The sequence below is a fragment of the Pristiophorus japonicus genome, chromosome 2 (assembly GCF_044704955.1).
Source record: "Pristiophorus japonicus isolate sPriJap1 chromosome 2, sPriJap1.hap1, whole genome shotgun sequence".
NCBI lineage: Eukaryota > Metazoa > Chordata > Chondrichthyes > Pristiophoridae > Pristiophorus > Pristiophorus japonicus.
This window is the reverse complement of record NC_091978.1, coordinates 319670642-319694882: the sequence shown is the minus strand read 5'-3', so window position 1 is coordinate 319694882 and position 24241 is coordinate 319670642. Positions and strand designations below refer to the sequence as shown.

The 24241-nt window shown below is 43.5% G+C and overlaps 1 protein-coding gene across 2 annotated transcripts in view; it reads right to left on the bottom strand.

Moving 5' to 3' along the window:
• Positions 1 to 24241, bottom strand: part of afg2a (AFG2 AAA ATPase homolog A) — a 594246-nt gene that overhangs the window by 407570 nt on the left and 162435 nt on the right. The gene's annotated exons all lie outside the window — the stretch shown is intronic.

Below are 24241 nucleotides of genomic sequence, written 5' to 3'. Positions count from 1 at the left end.
CTGACTAATAAGGATTTCCTTCAGTTCTTCCGTCTCGCTAAATCCTCTCTGTCCCCTAGTATTTCCAGAAGGTTATTATTGTTTTCCTTCGTGAAGACAGAACCAAAGTATTTGTTCAATTGGTCTGCCATTTCTCTGTTCCCCATTATAAATTCACCTGATTCAGACTGCAAGGGACCTACGTTTGTCTTCACTAATCTCTTTTCTCTTCACATATCTATAGAAGCTTTTGCAGTCAGTTTTTATGTTCCCAGCAAGCTTCCTCTCGTACTCTATTTCCCCCCTCCTAATTAAACACTTTGTCATGCTCTGCTGGATTCTAAATTTCTCCCAGTTCTCAGGTTTGCTGCTTTTTCTGGCCAATTTATATGCCTTTTCCTTGGATTTAACACTATCCTTAATTTCCCTTGTTAGCCATGGCTGAGCCACCTTCCCCATTTTATTTTTACTCCAGACAGGGATGAACAATTGTTGAAGTTCATCCTTGTGATCTTTAAATGTTTGCCATTGCCTATCCACCGTCAACCCTTTAAATATCATTCGCCAGTCTATTCTAGCCAATTCACGTCTCATACCATCGAAGTTACCTTTCCTTAAGTTCAGGACCCTAGTCTCTGAATTAAATGTGTCACTCTCCATCTTAATAAAAAATTCTACCATATTATAGGTCACTCTTCCCCAAGGGACCTCGCACAACAAGATTGCTCATTAGTCCCTTCTCATTACACATCACCCAGTCTAGGATGGCTAGCCCTCTAGTTGGTTCCTCGACATATTGGTCTAGAAAACCATCCCGAATACACTCCAGGAAATTCTCCTCCACCGTGTTGCTACCAGTTTGGTTAGCTCAATCTATATGTAGATTAAAGTCGCCCATGATAACTGCTGTACCTTTATTGCACGCATCCCTAACTTCTTGTTTGATGCTGTCCCCAACCTCAATACGACTGCTCAATCCCTTTCCCAGTTGAATTCTACCATTTCACTTGCTTTACCATTATATTCACACATTTGGTGTTATTTACACTACTTAACTCAAATTATTAGATAATTCAATTTTTGGGAGGGGTGAAATGAGTTTGGATCATCAGATGCAGGCTGTGTATATATTGTATTGAAAAAATTAATATGTTTTTTTAAAAACTTATTTACCCAAGGTAATTTAGATTTAAAATATTTTCCATCTACATAAGCTATAAGAAGCAAAGTAAAATGCAGAATTAAAGGATCATTCATCGCTTCAGTGAAATGACCTTGAGCAAGGTCAGATTTTGTTTCTTCTGAATGCGGCTATTGTGGAGCCCGGCATAACAATTAATTATGCAAGATAAAATTAATAAAAATACTAGATTTTTATCTTTGGAGCCTGATGGCAAATTTCCCAAATGGAAAGGGCATGGCCTGACATGCTTTGCTTATTTATAAAATAGAACTGAAAGAGTTGCCAAAAATGCCTCAAACTGTCCCCATCATTTTACTGCACTGAACCTCCAGGCAAAAAGCTATTGAAGATTTACTGCTGTAATTTGTTTCTAAGAAGTTGGTCTACAAACGCGTCCACGAGTTTGTATCCTCGATGAACACTGATTTGCAGGTAGATGTGCAGGCACGCATTTTTTTAAATCCTGTATATTAATAAATGTGCAGCATTTTTAATGTACAGTCAAAATATTGCTTTTTTGAATTTATGAATAGCTATCACACAGTCAATTGTGAAAGAAGAGAGAGACAATCTACACTACTCGTAATTGTGATTATGAATCCAGCATCAATACCAGTTGTCTTTCATTCTCTATTTAAGAAAAATCTCTGCTTCCTCATGGGTAAAAAAAAAATAGCATTTAATAAATGTGATTTCAGATTTAGAGAGTGCATCAAGTCATTGCTGATCCAGCAGCAGCCCCACATGCTGTTGGCAAATATATATATATATATATATATATATATATATAAAATCACATGTTTAATTGGGATGCCCTCTACTGTAAACGCTTAAAATTTCAGACACCAGCTATAATTAACACACAAATTGAGTAACGTGGCTCGACTATGGAACACTTCTGCGTTAACTGGTACTTCCTGACACTACAGAGGAACATTAGGGATGCAATTCATCTTGAAGCGCAAACCGTGTGATAGAGAATCTGCAACCCATTTTATAGTTTGCCTGATTTTCTTTTCCATTGAAGTCAATTTAATCTCAAAAGGCCACATCCAACCACTGAAAAAACATATACATTTTTAAAGACTGAAATTTGATACAGTTATCTGTAACCTGAAGTTAATCTGCATCTGTTGTGCATTTACTTCATTAGCAACCTTCAGCATGTAACTGACACGCTAGTCTCAGCGATCAGCATGGTCCAGCAATATCTTTGCTTTGCCAATATTAACAGACAGCAGTGTCAAAGGTCATTCTACTGTGGTCCAAATAACTGCTATAAAGAAATGAACAAAATATCATCTGAAAAAATAGTACTAGTTAGCTTAACCATAAAGAAAGAACTTGCATTTACATAGCGCCTTTTGTGACCTCATGACATCCCAACGGGTTCACAGCTGATGAAACTTTTGAAGTGAGTAGCTGCAGTTGTAATGTAGGAAACCACCATTTTCATGCCTATGTAAACTGATTTTGGGTGTATATAAACTTAAAATTAGCAGTATAATTCGCACACGAAGGCCAAGGTGTGAGACCCTTGTTTGATAACATTCCTGTGAAGCGCCTTGGAACATTTTACTACGTTAAAGGCACTATATAAATGCAAGTTGATGTTGTTGGGAGTTTCCAATCAATGCGGTATAAATCCAGCCTAAGATATTGAGTGAATTTTTGATCTGGAACCTTTAAAAGAACTATCTATAAAAGCTGTTGTGGCCTATATTGTCACATGCTTTGTGTACAAGAAGAAATAATGATAATCTAATACTCACTTTGTAAAAAACAAATGAAAGAACAGAATATACAAAAATAAAACATCTCTGCCCTGGGATACCGTGTTTTCTAAAGGTTTCTGGCTCGGCAAACACAGCCTCAAGTGCTGAATAAATTTGTGATCAGGCCAAAGTCATTGATGAATTTAGAATTCCCAAGTTTCACTAGCAAACATGGAACAAAACAAAATTGCTAAAATTAAACATACATTTGTTTTAAACTGTTAAATTTTTGAGGCAAAAACAATTCATACCGGTAGGTATAGTATCAACCAATGATGAACTACATATTTGTGATTTGACTTAAATATTCTTTTTAATATAAGGAATTCAATTGAAGCTATTACATAGAATGATATAGAAATTACAACACAGAAACAAGCCATTCACCCTGTAATGTATTTGCTTCATGGATTCTTTGCTTAAGATTTCATAGCAACATATAGAAGACACTAAAAACATCCCAACAGTGGATAATCAAGGGGCTATAGGGAGGGAGGAACCTAATACAATCACCATCACTAATGAAGTAGTACTAGGTAAAATATTGGGACTAAAGGCAGACAAGTCCCCTGGACTTGATGGCTTGCATCCTAGGGTCTTAAAAGAAGTGGCTGCAGAGATAGTAGATGCATTGGTTGTAATCTACCAAAATTCCCTGGATTCTGGGGGGGTCCCAACGGATTGGAAAATCGCAAAGGTAACACCCCTATTTAAAAAAGGAGGCAGACAGAAAGCAAAGAACCGTCGAGGAATGAGTTGCGTCCAGGGAGGGGGGAACTGATGAAATAAAAAAAATTTCTAAATATTTTTTTTTAAATCACTAGAAATCCTTCAGGGGACCCCATCCACCTGAATCCCTGCAAAAAATAAAGAAAAGAAGTGGACTAACCTTTTTTTTTTTTGCAGGTCTTCATACTTACCTTTGAGGTTAGACCTGCCTTCACTCGGCGGTCTTTTCCCCTGCTGCAGTGGAGGACCGCCCAGACCAAACTAGCAACGCAACGGGCAGGAGGACTCTTCTGCACATTGCACATCAGTGGATGGTACCCAGCGGTACCCAGCAGGCTTGAGGGCCGAAATGGCCTGCTCCTATTTCTTATTTTCTTATGTAACACATTGCTATTAAAAACTAGTTGGTTTATTAACAAAGGTTTAACAATCACACTATACATTACCAGTTCATCCACTTGGCTCACAACTGCATAGCTCATCATGGATGACCTAGACCCAACTGACTGGGGTTTTATTGAGTCTTGTGAGCATTACAACTGGCTAAGCCACTCACAATGCATAGCCCAATCAGTCCATGTTATTTGTTTAGCCTCCACATGAGTAGCAATCTTAATCCCAGGTACCCGTGCTTTTCCCAGATCCTTGTACTCTCCTTTCCTTTAACCACCTATTGAACCAGTTCCTCAATGGTGACATGGTCTCTCATTCAATGACGAACTCCAGTAGTGCATTCCACAGCCTCATAACCCTCTTTGTAAAAAGTTTTATTCTGCTTTCTGTCCGAAATTTTACATTTAATCTCATATCTATTCCCCTGGTACGAGACCATTCACTCACTGGAAACAGGAAGCTGCTATCTACTCTGTCCCATTTCTTCATAATTTAAAGACCTCCATCAAATCACCCGTTCTAACCAAGTGAAGCATAATGTACTCTCAAGGCAACTGAATTTTCTAGCCGATATCATTTAACTTGAATTGTAAGTTTGCAACCTCTTCATAAGAACATAAGAACATAAGAATTAGGAACAGGAGTAGGCCATCTAGCCTCTCGAGCCTGCTCCGCCATTCAACAAGATCATGGCTGATCTGGCCGTGGACTCAGCTCCACTTACCCGCCCGCTCCCCGTAACCCTTAATTCCCTTATTGGTTAAAAATCTATCTATCTGTGATTTGAATACATTCAATTAGCTAGCCTCAACTGCTTCCCTGGGCAGAGAATTCCACAGATTCACAACCCTCTGGGAGAAGAAATTCCTTCTCAACTCGGTTTTAAATTGGCTCCCCCGTATTTTGAGGCTGTGCCCCCTAGTTCTAGTCTCTCCGACCAGTGGAAACAACTTCTCTGCCTCTATCTTGTCTATCCCTTTCATTATTTTAAATGTTTCTATAAGATCACCCCTCATCCTTCTGAACTCCAACGAGTAAAGACCTAGTCTACTCAATCTATCAACATAAGGTAACCCTCTCATCTCTGGAATCAGCCTAGTGAATTGTCTCTGTATCCCCTCCAAAGCTAGTATATCCTTCCTTAAGTAAGGTGACCAAAACTGCACGCAGTACTCCAGGTGCGGCCTCACCAATACCCTATACAGTTGCAGCAGGACCTCCCTGCTTTTGTACTCCATCCCTCTCGCAATGAAGGCCAACATTCCATTCGCCTTCCTGATTACCTGCTGCACCTGCAAACTAACTTTTTGAGATTTAGAGTTTCATGCACTTTTAGTGTCCCCCTCCCCTTTTATAGGGGGCACTTGGAGAAAAATTCAATTCTGTGCCAAAAAAAGACATTGTAAATGTTGGTGTTTCCCCCAGATCGGGGGGCACGGTTTAATGTTTTTTCCGTTAACTCCCTAAAAGAGTTTTTTTTTTATATAAAGAGTTTCATGCACAAGGACTCCCAGGTCCCTCTGCACCGCAGCATGTTGTAATTTCTCCCCATTCAAATAATATTCCCTTTTACTGTTTTTTTTTCCCAAGGTGGATGACCTCACATTTTCCGACATTGTATTCCATCTGCCAAACCTTAGCCCATTCGCTTAACCTATCTAAATCTCTTTGCAGCCTCTCTGTGTCCTCTACACAACCCGCTTTCCCACTAATCTTTGTGTCATCTGCAAATTTTGTTGCACTACATTCTGTCCCTTCTTCCAGGTCATCTATGTATATTGTAAACAGTTGTGGTCCCAGCACCGATCCCTGTGGCACACCACTAACCACCGATTTCCAACCCGAAAAGGACCCATTTATCTCGACTCTCTGCTTTCTGTTAGCCAGCCAATTCTCGATCCATGCGAATACATTTCCTCTGACTCCACGTACCTTTATCTTCTGCAGTAACCTTTTGTGTGGCACCTTATCGAATGCCTTTTGGAAATCTAAATACACCACATCCATCGGTACACCTCTATCCACCATGCTCGTTATATCCTCAAAGAATTCCAGTAAATTAGTTAAACATGATTTCCCCTTCATGAATCCATGTTGCGTCTGCTTGACTGCACTATTCCTATCTAGATGTCCCGCTATTTCTTCCTTAATGATAGCTTCAAGCATTTTCCCCACTACAGATGTTAAACTTTTTTTTACTTTGAGCCAATGTTTTCAAATAGTTGATAATATATGAGATGATTTAAGTATCGAAGTATGAGTCGGCTACCTTGAAGTGGCCAAAGAAAAGAAAATTTAAAACACATAGTAACACATGCCCAGGAACCCACAAGGAGGCCAGCTAATTGAATCATAGGCCTCAGGCAGGTAAGAACAGCACCACTGGAGTTTGGAGATGGAGCAATGGAACTTGGGAGACCAGACATCAAATGGAACAAATCAGCCAATTAGAGGTAAGTATATGTAGCAGGCTTGGAAACAGATTGGCAGTAAGTAATTTATAGCACGACAAAGAAGCTTGACTACCAGGCAAACAAAATAATGGTAGGATGCAAGAGAGACAGTTCCAGTGGGAATGGTAACATTGTGGTTATGTTACTGGACTAGTAATTCAGAGGCCTGAACTAATGATCCAGAGATGTGAGTACAAATCCCACCATGGCAGCTGAGGAACTTAAATTCATGTAATTAAATATATCTGGAATAAAAAGCTAGTATCAGTAATGCTGACCATGAAACTATCGGATTGTCAAAAACCCATCTGGTTCACTAATGTCCTTTAAAGGAAGGAAATCTGCCATCCTTATCTAGTCTGGCTGATATGGGACTCCAGACTCACAGCAATGTGGTTGACTCTTAACTTCCCTCTGAAATGCCCTAGCAAGCCAGTCAGTTGTAACTAATAATAAGAATAAAACCGGATGAACCACCCAAGATCAACATCGGCACCGGCTTCGGACATGACAACGGCACACCCAGCCTAGTCGACCCTACAAAGTCCTCCTCATTAACATCTGGGGACTTGTGCTAAAATTGCGAGAGCTGTCACACAGACAAGTCAAGCAACAGCCTGACATAGTCATTCTCACAGAATCATACCTTTCAGCCAGACTCCTCCATCACCATCCCTGGGTATGTCCTGTCCCATCGGCAGGACAGACCCACCAGAGATGGCAGCACAGTGGGATACAGTCAGGAAGGAGTGGCTCTGGGAGTCCTCAACATTGACTCCAGACCCCATGAAGTCTCATGGATCAGGTCAAGCATGGACAAGGAAACCTCCTGCTGAATACCACCTACCGCACTCCCTCAGCCGATGAATGAGCCCTCCTCCATTGTGAACAGCACTTGGAAGAAGCACTGAGGATAGCAAGGACACAGAATGTACGCTGGGTGGGGGACTTCAATGTCCACCAACAAGAGTGGCTCGGTAGCACCACTACTGACCAAATTGCCGAGTCCTGAAGGACATGGTTGCCAGACTGGGCCTGCGGCAGGTGGTGAGAGAACCAACACAAGGGAAAAACTTACTTGACCTCGTCCTCACCAATCTACTTATTGCAGATGCATCTGTCCATGACAGCATTGGTAGCATGGAACACCGCACTGTCCTTGTGGAGACGAAGTCCCATCCTCACAATGAGGACACCCTCCATCGTGTTGTGTGACATTACCACCGTGCTAAACGCTGTGGGCTATCAGCAGCAGCAGAATTGCACTCCACCACAATTTGCAACCTCATGGTCTGGCATATCCATTACCATCAAGCCAGGGGACCAACCCTGGTTCAATGAGGAGTGCAGAAGAGCATGTCAGGAGCAGCACCAGGTGTACCTAAAAATGAGCTGACAACCTGGGAAAACTGCAACATGCACGCTAAATCGTGGAAGCAGCATGCTATAGTGAGAGAGCTAAGGGATCCCACAATCAACGGATCAGATCAAAGCTCTGCAGTCCTGCCAGATCCAGTCATGAATGCTGGTGGACAATTAAACAACTAATGGGTGGAGGAGGCTCCATGAATATCCCCATTCACAATGGGGAGTCCAGCACGCAAGTGCAAAAGATAAGGCTGAAGCGTTTTCAACCATCTTCAGAAGCCAGTCTTCAGCCAATTCGTTTCACTCCATGTGATATCAAGAAGCGGCTGAGCCCAATGGATACTGCAAAGAATATGGGCCCCGACAACATCCCGACTGTCGTGCTGAAGCCTTGTGTTCCAGAACTAGCTGCACCTCTAGCCAAGCTGTTCCAGTACAGCTATAACACTGGCATCTACCCAACAATGTGGAAAACTGCCCAGGTATGTCCTGTCCACAAAAAGCAGGACAAATTCAATCTGGCCAATTACCGCCCAATCAGTCTACTCTCAATCATCAGCAAAGTGATGGAAGGTGTCACCAATAACCTGCTCACTGAAGCTCAGTTTGGGTTCTGGCAGAACCACTAGGCTCCAGCCCTCATTACAGCCTGGGTCCAAACCTAGACAAAAAAGCTAAATTCCAGAGGTGAGGTGAGAGTGACTGCCCTTGACATCAAGCATTTGACCATGTGTGGCATCAAAGGGTCCTAGTAAAATTGAAGACAATAGAAATCAGGAGAAAAACACTCTGTTGGCTGGAGTCGTACCTAGCACAAAGGAAGATGGTTGTGGTTGTTGGAAGTCAATCATTTCAGCCCCAGAATATTGCTGCATGAGTTCCTCAGGTCAGTCCTAGGCCCAACCATCTTTAGCTGCTTCATCAATGACCTTCCCAACATCATAAGGTCAAAAGTGGGGCTGTTAGCTGATGATTGCGTTGTTCAGTGCCATTCGCAACTCCTCAGATATTGAAGCAGTCAATGCCCGCATGCAGAAAGACCTGGATAACATTCAGGCTTGGGCTGATAAGTGGCATATGCGCCACGCAAATGCCAGACAATGACTATCTCCAACAAGCGGGAACCTAACCACCGACACTTGATATCCAATGACATTACCATCGCCGAATCCATTACCAGCAACATCCTGGGTGTCATCATTGACCAGGAACTTAACTGGACCAGCTACATAAATAATATGGCCACAAGAGCAGGTCAGAGGCTGGGTATTCTGTGGCGAGTGTCTTACCTCCTGACTCCCAAAACCTTTCCACAATCTACAAGGCACAAGTCAGGAGTGTGATGGAATACTCTCCATTTGCCTGTATGAGTGCAGCTCCAACAATACTCAATAAACCACCTTAAACATTCCCTCCCTCCACCACCAGCGCACCGTGTCTGCAATGTGTACCATCTACAAGATGCACTGCAGCAAGTTGCCAAGGCTTCATCTCCCAAATCCACGACTTCTACCACCTAGAAGGACAAGGGCAGCAGGCGCACGGTAACACCATCATCTCCAAGTTCCCCTCCAAGTTACACGCCATTCTGAATTGGAAATATATCGCCATTCTTTGATTGAAGCGGAGTCAAAATCCTGGAACTGCCTCCCTAACAACACCATGGGAGTAGCTTCACCACATGGACTACAGCAGTTCAAGAAGGCGGCTCACCACCACCTACTCGAGGGCAATTAGGGGTGGGCAATAAATGCCAGTCTTGCCAGCGATGCTCACATCCCAGCAACAAATAACGAAAAACTGCTCCCCACAAGACTTGTAATATAATTCTAACAAATTATCTGCAGCACTGTTCATGGTGGGTCACAGTATACATTATAATGTGATCGGAAAAGTAAATGAACTTACAGAATGTGCACACTATGCACAAGACTATGGGCCCAAATTTGGCCCACCCGTTTTTATGGCGCATTCACGTGAGATGCGCCGACTTCCTAGGATCAAAATGGCGCAAAAAGATGTCCCCGGATTCTGGCCCCTCTGTTGACTCTCCCAGGACTTGGCGCGGCGTGGCGAGTCCATTGGGAGGCGGAGCTAGGGCCCTGCGCCTAAAAGAGTGCCGGCAGCTGTCTGCATGCGCAGTAGAGCGTTCGCACATGTGATGATGATGCGTGCTGCAGCGTGGGACCCGATACGTCCTCCCCCGGACCGAGTGGCCTGCCGCACAGGTCGACTCACTGCCTTCCTGCGCTGAGGCTACAAGAAACAGGTTGGTGCGGGGAGACTTTTGATCGGGGGGTGGGGCGGGAAGGAAGAGAGGAGAGAGGAGAGTTTTGATGGGGGGGGGGGGTGGAAGAGGAGACTTTTGATGGGGGGGTGAGGGGAAGAGAGGAGAGTTTTGATGGGGGGGGGTGGGGCAAGAAAGAGAGGAGAGTTTTGATCCCGGTGTGGGGGTACTCAAAACTTTCCTTAACCCTGTTGATGAAAATACTTTCCTACGATCAGGAGGTACTTCTATTTTTTATTTGGATATTTTGAAAAAATGTAAATATGTTTTGTCTCTTTACTTCTTTTATTTTTGTAGTTTAAGCTTCCATGAATGCTTCTGTTGTAGAGTAAATTAACTTTGCAAAGTTTGTCATATGATGTCCTGTATAGCTGTTTGATCCTATGCACATTCTTTAGTCAAGTCATTAAGTTCTGCTGGCCTCCGATGTACCTACCTGCGCTGATTTCTTAACTCTCCGCAAGGGTTTTCCGTGCGGCCACAAGTGGCCACATACGCTGGTCTAAGTTAGCTTGGAGTAACTATTAGCTGTCCAAAGTGGCCTAAATGGCAAAAACGGACGTCGGTGGCTGGTAATGCCGCCATTTGAAAAAAAACTAAACTAAACTAAAAAAATCCTAACTAACTCACTTACACTGGCGCAAATTGAATGTGCAAAATGTGGATTTTTAAGATACTCCAGAAAAACCAAGTTGCTCCAAAAAAAAACGAAGCAACTCCTAGCCAATTTTGAACCCCAAATCTTTAATTTCAAAATTGTGTCCAAACACATCACAGTGCTCTTCACTGACAATTATACTCGTCCACAGTGCTCACAGAATACGTTTTTTCTCAATATTGATTTTATTAGTAAAGCAATTTAATTGTGCAATTCTTCTGATGGCATAATGAATAAAGTTAGAGATATTTTGGGGAAAAGGGTGAAAACAGACTAAATGGGTGCGGTGCTAAAAAGCCTATTTAAGTCTGGTTTTAGCTCACAATTTTGGGGCTAATTCATGATTGCCATGATTTAAATGTCCCTGGAGGTGCTTAACCAGGGACCTGCATGTTTAGCACTCAAGTGCCGATTAGGAGCAATTTTCATGGAGACGCCACGCGCACACTTCCACTGAAGGTGTGGAGCGTGCTGCCTGACACACAAAGGCACATATCAGGAATGTTCAGGAACCGAGGGAGAGTGCTCACAGGTTCCCAGAGGTGGCACTGGATATCATGTGTACATCATTCAAAAATGATTGGCCATTCGGCTGGTGATGACGAAGGAGTTTCTTAGAGGGAGCAGTTACACCCCATTGTTTTTGCCATAATGAAGCAGCATTCGCCATGGAGATGGTTGGTAGCAAATCCCTGATTGGTCTTCTGCTGATTAGTCAGTGGTGAAGCACCTCCCATATATGTTTGAAAAGTGGCACTTGTGATATCTCTTGGATTTTCTCAAAGATGTTCTTACCTCTGCCACTAAAAACACGTCACACTAATAGTACACAACATAAGCTGTATTATTCATGACAAATTTCCTCAATACAGAATAGATTGTTAAGCAAATCACTTCCGATGCCAGAAAACATGCCAGTTCTCATTGGTTCCAGCTACACTCTTACTATAGCTGCTGCTTTTATCAACAAACGGGTAGAAGTACAGGAACCAGAATTAGCTCTCATATTAGTTGTAAACTGCCTGAGGCCCATTAGGAAAGGAATAAAAGAATGATAACGCAAGAGCAATAAACAACCACAGAAAATCAAAATTAAGGAAAACCACAGACTAAGCACAACTCCACCCATGTGCTATTCTTACCTCCACATACCAAGGACAGAAAAGAAGGCCTTTGGATACCCAAGAACGCAATCTGGAAAGTATTTAGGGTGGAGGAATAGTAAAAGACATGGAATCAAACCCCAAACACCATCACCGCAGGTAGGCCAATTCAAAAATCATACATTGCATATATGCACCGCCCTAACAATATTTTGATCAGGCCCCACATCAAGCTATTTTGGGCAGTAGTTCCGGGAGATTGTCAGAAACATGACACATCACATGATTCCAGAGAACCCAGCTCAGTGCTTACTGGGTCTACCCAGTGGAGACAAAGGCTCTCCGCCATGAGCAAGCTAACACAAATTTCACTACTAACTGCATAAAGATGCACCCAATCCCCCTGCCATTTCCTCCCCCCCACTCCCCTCACCCACAGCTCCCCTCCCCACCATTCCCCTCCCCACCCCCCCTTCACCCACCCGGGACATCTGCCAAGTGGAATGAATGATATGCAGCCTCTACCTGTAACTGGGGAATTATCAGGCAGTTTGGGCACTCTTGGAGACCCATCTAAAATAAACTGCCTCCTCATTATAGCAAGCCACTGGTTGACATGATAGACCTAAATCAACATGCCCACCAGTATTCAGGACCCAACCCACTGTCTCCAATCCTAACCAATCCCAAAAACCAGGGTGAAACAGACCAAATTGGCCCCCAATTCACACTGCTCTCAGAACAAGCACTGTGATGTGGTGTAGGGATCCCAACCCTCCCGGTTTCCGGTAGAGTCTCCCAAATCGGCTGTTCCTCTCCAGAGTTGCCAGCATTAGTTTGTTGTATCGCCAGTTCGCACGTGCAGGTCAGCATTGCAGTCTGTCCTGTGAAAGGTGAATAAACTCTCGACACCGCTCTACCCCCGCCTTCAGTATTCATTCAGGTGACAGATTCACTGGGTTCCAATGTGTCGCGTAATTTCTATAATCTTGGAAATGGCTTACCAAGTATGATAACTGTACTGGGATGGCTAATATATGATGCAAGTTTAGATACATTCCTCATATTTTTACTCTATTTACCTTTCCTCTGGCACCTGCTTGATCAGATTATATACGGTCTAATGGACAGACTTCATGGACCAAATAACCTTTACTTGTTCCATGCTATTTTTAAAATGTTTAGACAGGTTACCTGCTACTTAGCTGAAGTAAACAGTTCAGATTGTTCTGGGTCCAGTTTTATTTTATGTTGTAACTAGACACTCTTTGGAATCAAGTATTTACTAGTTGCAGATAGTTTGAGCCATACATTTTCAATGTGATTGAAATTTCCGAAAATGTAAAAACAAACTAGTGATAAAGGGGGACTTTAATTATCCTAATGTGGACTGGGGAAAAACAGTATCAAGGGAAAGGAAGGGGAGGAATTCCTGAAATGTGTGCAGGAGAATTTCCTTGATCGGTAAATTTCCAGCCCAATGAGAAAGTGTTGGATCTAGTTCTGGGAAATGAAGTGGGGCAAGTGGAGCATGTTTCAGTGGGAGAACATCTGGGAAACAGAGATCACAGTATGAGGTTTAGAGTAGTTATGGAACGGACAAGGAATAATCAAAGCTGAAGATACCCAACTGGAAGAGGGCTAGTTTCAGTGAGTTAAAAAGGATGAGGAGGAGAGAGGAAAGTTTTGATCGGCTGGGGGTGGGGGGGGGGGGGGTGGAACGGACGGGCGGATGGTGCGTTAACTGTGTAGCCAGTAATTTTAATGAGCTTACTCAAGACTTTCCTTAACCCTGTTGATGAAAATAATTTCCACCGAGGAGGTATTTCTATTTTTTATTTGGATATTTTGAAAAAATTATGTAAATATGTTTTGTCTCTTTACTTCTTTTATTTTTGTAGTTTAAGCTTCCATGAATGCTTCTGTTGTATAGTAAATTAACTTTGCGAAGTTTGTCAGCTGTCAGTTTGTCAGCTTGTATAGCTGTTTGATCCTATTCACATTCTTTAGTCAAGTCATTAAGTACCTACCTGCGCTGATTTCTTAACTCTCCGCAAGGGTTTTCTGTGCGGCCACAAGTGGCCACATACGCTGGCCTAAGTTAGCTTGGAGCAATTATTAGCTGTCCAAAGTGGCTTGAATGGCCAAAACGGACGTAGGTGGTTGGTAACGCCCCCTTTTGAAAACTAAACTAAACTAAAAAAATCCTAACTAACTCACTTACACTGGCGCAAATTGAATGTACAAAATGGGGATTTTTAAGATACTCCAGAAAAATCAAGTTGCTCCAAAAAAAATGGGCAAATCTTGGGCAATTTTGGGCGATATGTTGCTAATAGATATCCCATGATATTGCTTATGGTAAGTTGGAGAGCAGGGTGAAGAAGGAGTGAGGATAGGGATCTTCTATACCATGCCTTAAAGTCTATATCCTTGTCTGTGATATCACATTAGTTGACCATTAAACTCCCAGCCTTAAACACCCAGTTGATCCCATTCTTTCATCCGCACATGCGCCCATCATCTTCTGCCTATTTCCCTATTAGCTCCCCATGCAGCCGATACTCTTTAATGTGGTGGATCCACCATAGACCCAAAATCCACGCCCGGATCGGGGTCAAACAGGGCTGCGCCATCGCGCCAACCCTCTTCTCGATCTTTTTCGCTGCAATGCTCCACCTCATACTCAACAAGCTCCCCGCTGGAGTGGAACTAAACTATCGAACCAGTGGGAACCTGTTCAACCTTCATCGCCTCCAGGCTAGATCCAAGACCATCTCATCTTCTGTCGTCAAACTACAGTACGCAGACGACGTTTTTGTCTGCACACATTCAGAGGCTGAACTTCAAGCCATAGTCAACATCTTCACCGAGGCATAGGCCTTACACTAAACATCCGTAAGACAAAGGTCCTCCACACAGCCCTGACCCTGCCACACAGCACTGCCCCCCAGTCATCAAGATCCACGGCGCAGCCTTGGACAACGTGAACCACTTTCCATACCTTGGGAGCCTACTATCAGCGAATGCAGACATCGACGACAAGGTTCAACAGCGCCTCCAGTGCACCAGCGCAGCCTTCGGTCGCCTGAGGAAGAGTGTGTTCGAAGATGAGGCCCTCAAATCTGGCACCAAGCTTATGGTCTACAGGGCTGTAGTGATACCCACCCTCCTATATGGCTCAGAGATGTGGACCATATACAGTAAACACCTCAAATCGCTGGAGAAATACCACCAACGATGTCTCTGCAAGATCTTGCAAATCCCCAACGTCAGTGTTCTCGATCAGGCCAACATCCCCCAGCATCGAAGGACTGACCACACTCGACCAGCTCCGTTGGGCAGACCATATTGTTCACATGGCCTACACAAGACTCCCAAAGCAAGCGCTCAATTCAGAACTCCTATACGGCAAGCAAGCCCCAGATGGGCAGAGGAAACATTTCAAGGACACCCTCAAAGCCACCTTGATAAAGTGCAACATCCCTACCTGGGAGTCTCTGGCCAAAGACCGCCCTAAGTGGAGGAAGCGCATCTGGGAGGGCGCTGAGCATCTCGGGTCTCGTCACCGAGAGCATGTAGCAAACAAGCGCAGGCTGCGGAAGGAGCGTGCGGCAAACCAGACTCCCCACCCACCATTTCCTTCAACCACTGTCTGTCCCACCTGTGACAGAAACTGTAATTCCCGTATTGGACTGTTCAGTCACCTGAGAACTCACTTTTAGAGTGGAAGCAAGTCTTCCTCGATTTCGAGGGGCTGCCTATGATGACGACTCTTTAATGCCCCACCAGAGTGACTAATTTGCCCTGTTATTAAGTACCTATACCCTTCACCTCCTGTAGATTCAAAGCAAAGGAAGAAACTCTTGTTTAAATATTCGAAGTAATTATCTGCATGAACTTTTTGGTGTCCTCCTGCGCATGCGCGCGGTTGGCCCCACCCCATTTTGCGCATGCGCGTCCCATCCTCTTATGCCCATGCGCGCTATCACCGAGGTCCGGCCACGCATGTGCAGTACCCCAGAGTTGCGTTTGCAGTGTAGCGTGGGCCACACTTTGTTCAGCTCCATTGGTCAGAGAGAGACGATTAGATTGAAAGGAGAGAGAGGAGGGATCGCAGGGAAAGAGGGAGGGATCGGAGAAAGAGGGAGGGATCGGAGGGAGAGAGGGGGGATCGGAGGGAGAGAGGGGGGATCGGAGGGAGAGAGGGGGGATCGGAGGGAGAGAGGGGGGATCGGAGGGAGAGAGGGGGGATCGGAGGGAGAGAGGGGGGATCGGAGGGAGGGGGAGAAAGGTTCAGAACTCATCGGGGGGGGGGGAGCGGTGGTAAAGAGTACAGAGAGCACAGTGGGGATTGCGGAAGAACATGATTCAGGTCTCGGGGGGGCGGGGGGAGGTGTTTGCTGAGAGCAAGAACGTGATCCAGATAGTAAGACTGGATGAAATCTGAAAGTCACGCCACTATCACTATTTATTTCATACCCAATAAACCTGTTAACAATCCATGACCCACACACAGTGCCCCATCTATGGCTGATGGGCAAGGAGGGGTGGGGCGGGGGGGGAAGGTCAGGAACTTGTTGGGCGGAGAAGGTCATGAATCTGTGGGGGTGGAACTTGGGCAGGGGGAGCAAGTCAGGAACCTGGGAGCGGGGGAGGGTGCATGGGGAAAGGTGGTCAGGAACTTGGGTGGTGGGGGAGAAGAAGGAGGTCAGTAACTTCGGTGAGTGGAGAATGTCAGAGACTTGGGGGAAGGTGGTCAGAAACTTGAACTGGGGGGAGGAGGTCAGGAACTTGGGCAGTGGGGGCAGGAACTTCTTTGGGGGGTGGGAGAAGATCTTAGCCCGTGATGATGAGCCCTGTCTTTTCCAAGTGAGCTTTGTTCTATCTGTAGTCGGCAGTCAGAATAACTCAAATTACACTTTGCAAATTGAAACTGTTGGGTGTGTCTTATTCTCCAAGGGAGCCAATCAGCAATCAGGACTCGTCATCAAGAGGGCCCAATCAGAGCTTTAGTTGTTGCAAATTAATGAGTCCTAAATATTAGCATTGGTTTCTAAATTAATATTTTGCTCCTCTGTAAATCCAAAAGAGAGGGTTTTCTGCTACACTCTGAACCCTGGGTAATGATTTTTACCGTTAAAAATCTTCTGAATGTTGCATTAGGTTATCCATGCAAGTTTTATTTTGCAAATATGGACATGAATATGTCAAACAGAATTTTTGTTATTGCCAAGGTATTAATTAGTAGTTAATTTCCTATGACATTGCACTTGTTAAATCAGTGAATATCACCATTCTCTTACCTGTCTTTAATGTCTTCATACCGCTGATTCTCTGTTTCTTCTCTGCTGGTTTTGTCTCTCATATTGGTGTCAGTCTTGCCTTAGTAGTAGCCCTCTTGCCTCTAAGTCAGAGCGTTGTGGATTCAAGCCTCACTCTTGAGCACATAATTTAGGCTGACACTCCAGTATTGATGGAGTGCTGCACATTCGAAGGTGCCATCTTTTGGATAAGACGTTAAACCACGTCTGCTCACTCAGGTGGAAGCAAAAGATCCCACAACACTATTTGAAGAAGAGCAGGGGAGTTCTCCAAGCTTCCTGGATAACATTTATTTCTCAACCAACATCACCAAAACAAATTATCTGGTCATTATCTCATTGCTGTTTGTGGAACTTTGCTGTACGAAAATTGGCTGGCACATTTCCCTATATTACCACAGTGACTTCACTTCAAAAAGCACAACATTGGCTGTGAAGAACATTGGGACAACCCGAGGTCATGAAAGGCACCGAATAAATACAAATTTGTTCTTTCTTTTACCACCATATCTGCCATCTGCTGTACGACATGGAATACTTAACTCCTGATCGGCAGATGAAAGCCTGATGCTAAAAAATGTAATACTCAGTCATTTTCAGTAGTCTGAAGGTTGCTATGAATCAATCTTTTTCTGTTACTAGGAGTTTTGTAGCACCATTACACCAACTTTAATCATGCCTTTTTGTCTTGGTTACATAGCTTTTCGCAGCTGTCCTTTATAAAGAAATGAGAAAGGGCTTGTTCAAATTGAACATTAATTGACAAATATTATGTAAAGGGATGATGCAAGTGCTCGACCTGTCTGTTTGGCTAACAGACACTTGAATGGAACAAAGGAATGTGTAAAAATACTACCACCGTCCCAATGGAGTAGAATGGCGGTTAAACAACTTCAAATGTTCCAGCTGGAAAAGATCCACTATCCAGCATATACCCAAGTTAGATCATTTCAGGAAACAACTATTCTCGAGATTTCTCTTGCAAGACAAAAAATGCTTGTTTCATATACAAACTTTCACATTATAGGATTGAATTTAAAATTACCTGCGAGATGTTCCCAAAAGCATAATCATTGCCCGATCCAATAGAATTACCTCACTCATTAGACAAACCCAAAATATTTGCAAAAGGCACATCTATGGCTCCAAACATTTAAGCACTGGATGTTTGTGCTAGTTTAGTACAGGGCATTACCGTTAGCCCTGTTTCATCCCAATCCTCATGAGATGGGTCAGTTAAAATTCTGTCATAAGACGGGCAGCCAATTTTAATTCATAATTTTCATGTTGTATTTTATGTCACGTTAATGGAAGTTATTCTAGCACAGGCCTCGTTACAGTGAGCTAAAGTTGGTAGATTAATTTGCCTTCAGTTGTAGTAGTCATTATTCTCCATATACCATGGGATAAGGTAGCCACCATTCTGTTCTGATGGAGAATCCCACTTGAAACATTAATTTTTCTCACTCTTTCAGATCCTGAGTGCTCTGCTGTGCATCCTTGGCATTTAACACTTTTACAATGACAGACTGTTTATGAAGGAACTGAACTTTCTCGATGTGTTTTGGAATACAATTCCCACCGCTTTCACAGTCCTTGCTTATCCCAGACAGTCGTCTATATCGGGCAAATGGCGTTAACCATTTGCCGTTACCAGAGGTGTCAATTACAAAGGCACCGCTTAAACTGTATTAATTGCGCCAACTATTTCAATCAGTTCAGGCAGCAGTTCGCACCTCACAATTGCCTCTCATTAAGTTACCCACTGCTTACAAGTCGGACTTTCATTTTGAGCATTTCCCAATTAGTTTCCCCTCACCGAAAAAAATGTTTCTTGAAGTTTAATAAGAGGAAATTACTTTAAAAAGCCTCTCAAACTCCTGCCACATGTAACTGGCATGCAACAGTAGTTTAAAAAGAAGTTGAGTACCTGGACTTGAGTCTCAATTGTCTTATGAAAGTAAAATCTCATTTAATAACTATTGTGAGGTCATGAATCTGACTTTTATTGTGTTTTACTATTGAAAATCTCACAAATTTGCATATTGTATTTTATTTTTTTAAATTCTGGAGATAGAATTCTAATTGCACAATGTCAGTTATAATACCAACTCTGACATAGGACAACAACACTTTAGTTCTCAATGTATTCACATTGAAGCTCAATGCTATGTTGTGGGGCATTAATTAGTGAACACACCTTATTATAAAATACTAAGGGCTGGATTTTCGGTCTTCTGCTACCCGTTAGCGCCCCAGAGGAGCGGCAATGGCGGTGGTAAGCACTTCTGGGCGGGCAGGCAGCCAGCTTCCAGTGCCCCGCGCGGACATTTGGTGCCGGTTTCGAGGGGGCACCAAGCATTACCGCCCGGAAGTGGCGAACCGGTGTGTAACGCCTCTCGTTGCCACACCAGCTCGATTTTTGGCTGCCGTCGGATCTGTAGCGCGCCACAGAGCGCCCTGCTGGGAACGCCTGTGGAAGCAAGCGTTCCAAGCGGTAGCAGCCGGAGTGAGGTAAGTAATGTCGACCTCAGATAAATGTGATTGATTTTTTTTTTGCAATCTATGTTGTGATGGAGCGAGTTATTTATTGGGAATGTTTTTGGTAATTTTCTTTCACCACATCCCCCCCCCACACCTCCCACCTTGCTCAGCCGGCCTAGCACCCTGAAAGAGGTGTGCAACGCCTCCCTTAGCTCTCCGCTCCAAACTCAGGGCCCAGCTGATGAATTTTGCGGTGGCAGACACAAACCATTTGCCGGCTCAAAACTTACCGCTCCGCCCGAGACAACACCGCAACAGAGGCGCGACCTAACTTCTCCCCTTATGACTCCAGCCTCCTGAAGGCCACATTACACGGGGTTTGCGTCTACAAGATTTTTCATAGTAAGTTTGGTCATTTTCTTTCTTACATTTGAAGCTCTTGCTGCCTAATTTACATCCCCAAAACAAAACACCCCGACAAAAATCAAGTTTACAGTGCTAAAGAAATGTCTCAACAGTCTGAGTGTGAAACTCTGGGCATGATTTTAGCAAATGTCTAGAAATAAGATGCTAACCTTAAAGATCAATAAATTACCAAAATTAGTAACAATAAATATATAAGGGCACTCTCATTTTAAACTTCTGATAACATACTGGATCATAAAACATATTAATGAATTCCTCAGATTAAAAAATTCGATTAACTGCTACTTTACGTCTTGCATCTAGCCCATTCTGACACTCTTTAGACATCACACTTCTACTCAAAGAGCATATAATATATATATATATAATAAAATGTCCATCATTTCCTGCTAATTTTCAAATCCTAAGGGCAGAAGCTCCCAATCTACAGAAACTTCCCTCAACAATTACCTTCTAATTAAACTCAGGATATGCCTATTTACACACTTCCTCACAGTCAGCACCCAAGCAATCACCTTAAGAGGACACGTGATAATAAAAATAGTTTCATGTTAGCAGCGAACAACATAACCATGCTACAGACTACTCATGAGCAGCACCAGGAAAGATCATCGAACATAATCTAAAGGTCATCGGCTGGACCAGTAGGGCAGATAGGTTTCACAATGCCAAATAAAAGAAATAAAACATTTGTGATGTATTAGAGGATAAATTCAGCTGAGGTGTAATTCAAAAGATTCTGGGGCCGAAATGGGGCGCACCCTCCATTTTTTTTTTGAAAAAGATTCTGTCGATATTCGGCATTTGAAAGATTTTTTTGGTCGGGCGGATGCCGTGGTGGTTGAAGGGAAGAAGTGCCCTTGCAGCGGGTCAGCCCCCTCCAACAGTCATCAGCGCATCGCTTATGATGTCAGTGCGACACGGCACGACGCATCACAACGTCTCTCCCCTTCAGTTAAAGGGGAAGGCCGCTGCGAGCTCTGCATATTTCTCACACAGGTTCACTGCGCCACCAGGGAGGGTTTTGGCCGGGCCAGCGGCCTGGCACCTAAAAGGGGGTGCCAGGCTGCCTGTTGGAGGCCTGGCCAAACCGAGGGCATAATTGTTGGACCGACCTGGCAGTCGGCCGACAAAAAATAATACATGGCAGTTGGCCGGGCCGCCATCCCACGCAGTGTACATTGACACAAAAAGCTCCCGCAAGGCACCGACCGGCAGCAGGACCGCTCCCGCGGGGCAATACCGGGAATAGGCCATTTACCGAGGGGCAATTTTACGAGGGGATCCCCACCAGTCGGTAAGGGGACAAAATTAAAAAATTTTTCCAAGATTGCCATTGCCAAACATGTTCAGGGCTATGTAGCTTTGGTTCTCATGAATCATACAACATTTGATACAGAAGTTGACCACTCAGCCCATTGTGGCTGTGCTGGTCCTAGCTACACATCAGAGCTGTTTACTCAAATCCTATTTCCTTGTATCTGTTCAAATTTTCTTTTGAGTTTTAATTTAATTTTCCTTTAAATATCATGATTGATTCAGCTTCAATAGGCATTTGTTGTAATTTAATCCATAGTCTAATAACTCTTTGCATGAAAACATTCCTTCTAATCTCTCTCTTTATGTTCCAATCATTGAGGAGGCTAGCTCCCTATCAGGTTTTCAGATCTCAATGACCCCTCCCCCCTGAATCAATGCTGCTAATTCATGGATGGGAACTAATAGGTCCCAACTTCCTTATGTAGTGCTTCTTTAGGCTGACCAAATGAGAAAGAATCTTTAAACTACTGTATTATTAAAACATACCTCTTTAACCAAGTTTTCAGGTCCCCCTCCTAATATCCCCTTTGGCTCAATGTCAATTTTGTCTGGTTACGCTTCTGTGAAGCACCTTGGGACTTTTTCCAATGTTAAAGGCGCTATATAAATGCAAGTTGTTGTTGGATGTACTGCAAATGCATTTGCTAATGTTTTTCTTACTGGCTTTTCACGTTGATTGCTAATTAAGTACAGCAGCTATCAATCAAATCATAGTCGACCACTGGTACCAAAAATATCTCATTAACCTTTATTTGTTGAATTATATACATTAATTGTAATGCAAATCATTTACTTGGTGCTCCAACCTAGGCCCTACATGATCAGGGCTGTTTGGAAAGAAAACCCCAGGGTGCTGACCTAAACTATAATCCAGTACCTCATTCAGCAGTTGTGTTGTACATCACAGCCAATGTGTTTGACACTCAAATTGGACCCAGCAGGGGGCAAAATAATCTGATTTTTCAGCTGCTCAAGTAACTTCCAGTGCTGAAAATGACTAAGATCCCTGGGGCTTATTCCCCCCTCACTTCCCTATTTGAAGCCAGCCTGTGTTCTTTAACAGAGATTAAACTATCGTTCAAGAGGCTGAAATATTAATATGGGTCATGACATACCAATCCATCAGTACTCTGTTTGAATACATAATATATTTTCTCATTTCCAAATCACAAAGGTCACGTAACAGAACCTTTTTTTCTTCCTGGTTTAATGTGAAACAATGTGGAATTTGTTAGAGCTGATTTGTACCTAGCAATCAAGTAGCTAGTTTTTGAGTTAGTATTTCCATAAAGTTATAACAGAAAAAGTTACATGTATCTGCTCCATATATAAAAGATGGTGGTAACCATATTTGTATCTGATACAGCTAAACATTACCATCTCATTTATATTAAATTTGGCCGTCTTATCCAATCAGAGATTTTGATCCTGATAATCACTGAGGTGGGAAGGAGGCTGGGGAGGAGAGGTAAACCCAGAATTGTGCGTTTCCCGCAGTTCCTACCGAATTTAACAGCAGGACCTGTTTAAAAATTTTCTAACAGGTTTCCTGGCTGCCGCCATCCAGACAGACAGTCAGTTTTCTGACCAACAGTCTGGCTGGCTGTCAGGTGGGAAGATAGCCGAGGAGCAGAACAGAACGAAGTCTGACATTGACATCGCAAGGGTCCCATCGTGGGTGTGGGAGGGGCGTGTCAGCCAATTACAGGGGTCGAATCACGTGGAGGTAAGCTTGGTGGGTCGGGCAGAAGCATTCTTGCTCCTCCTAGCCCAGAGGCAGTGGTACAAAGGCACTTAGCCGACGGATCTGGCCCTTCGTGCCTATCTTCAGCAGCTGTGTTTCCCGAGGCCCTGGAAACCTGGTCTGCATGCGTTAAAACTAAAAATAAAGTTAAAATGGACACATGCAGCCTCCTTAAAATATTTTAGGGAGGGACTCACCTCCAGTTTGGTCACCACCCCCACACCCCCCACCGAACAATGAACTACTATTAACTAGTTTATGATCTACAATCTACATCACATTCCATGTAGTATATTTGGTTTACCATAGATATCACACTTTCTGTTGTCCGTTCTGCTTTTAATCCTCTAAAGACTGCAGTTGCATTTCAACACTGCAATTACAAACTACTTTTAAATGTTAATTACAGTGGTTCAGTTTATTATAAGAATGTGCCATGTTAAGAAAGATTCAGAGCATTATTTCTAATTTAGTTCAAATATTAATTTCCCTGCCTCCGGGATCTGAAAGAAAATATGATCAGGTCATATTGCTCAGGGAGTTGGATTGGGCACATGAAGGAATTATTATCCATCTAGAGCACATTTATCTGGCGATCTAGATAGGTTGTTCAAAAGAACATAAGCCATCCTGTTCATTGGACCTTATCCCTTTGGTACCCTAATTCTCTTATAGCATCCAACTGCATTGTGAATGGTCTTTATGTTTTTTGTCTCTACAATGCCATGCAATAGATTATTCCAAACATTTATCACTTGGGAGGAATCATTTTCTCATTAGTAGGGAGAGGCACTTCTCCCCAGCTTTATTTGCACGTTACTCCCGACTTCGGATTGGGGCGGGGATGGAAGAGGCTGAATCAGATTGAATTCTTTTCCCAAAAGCCCAACAGGGATATGACTCCAGAATGAAATCTGCAATACTATCTCCACAGTTTTTTGGACTCTCAAAGGTACAGACAATCACTCGTCTCTCCAGCCGGGACAGATTGTACCGTGGCTGCAGTATCAGCATG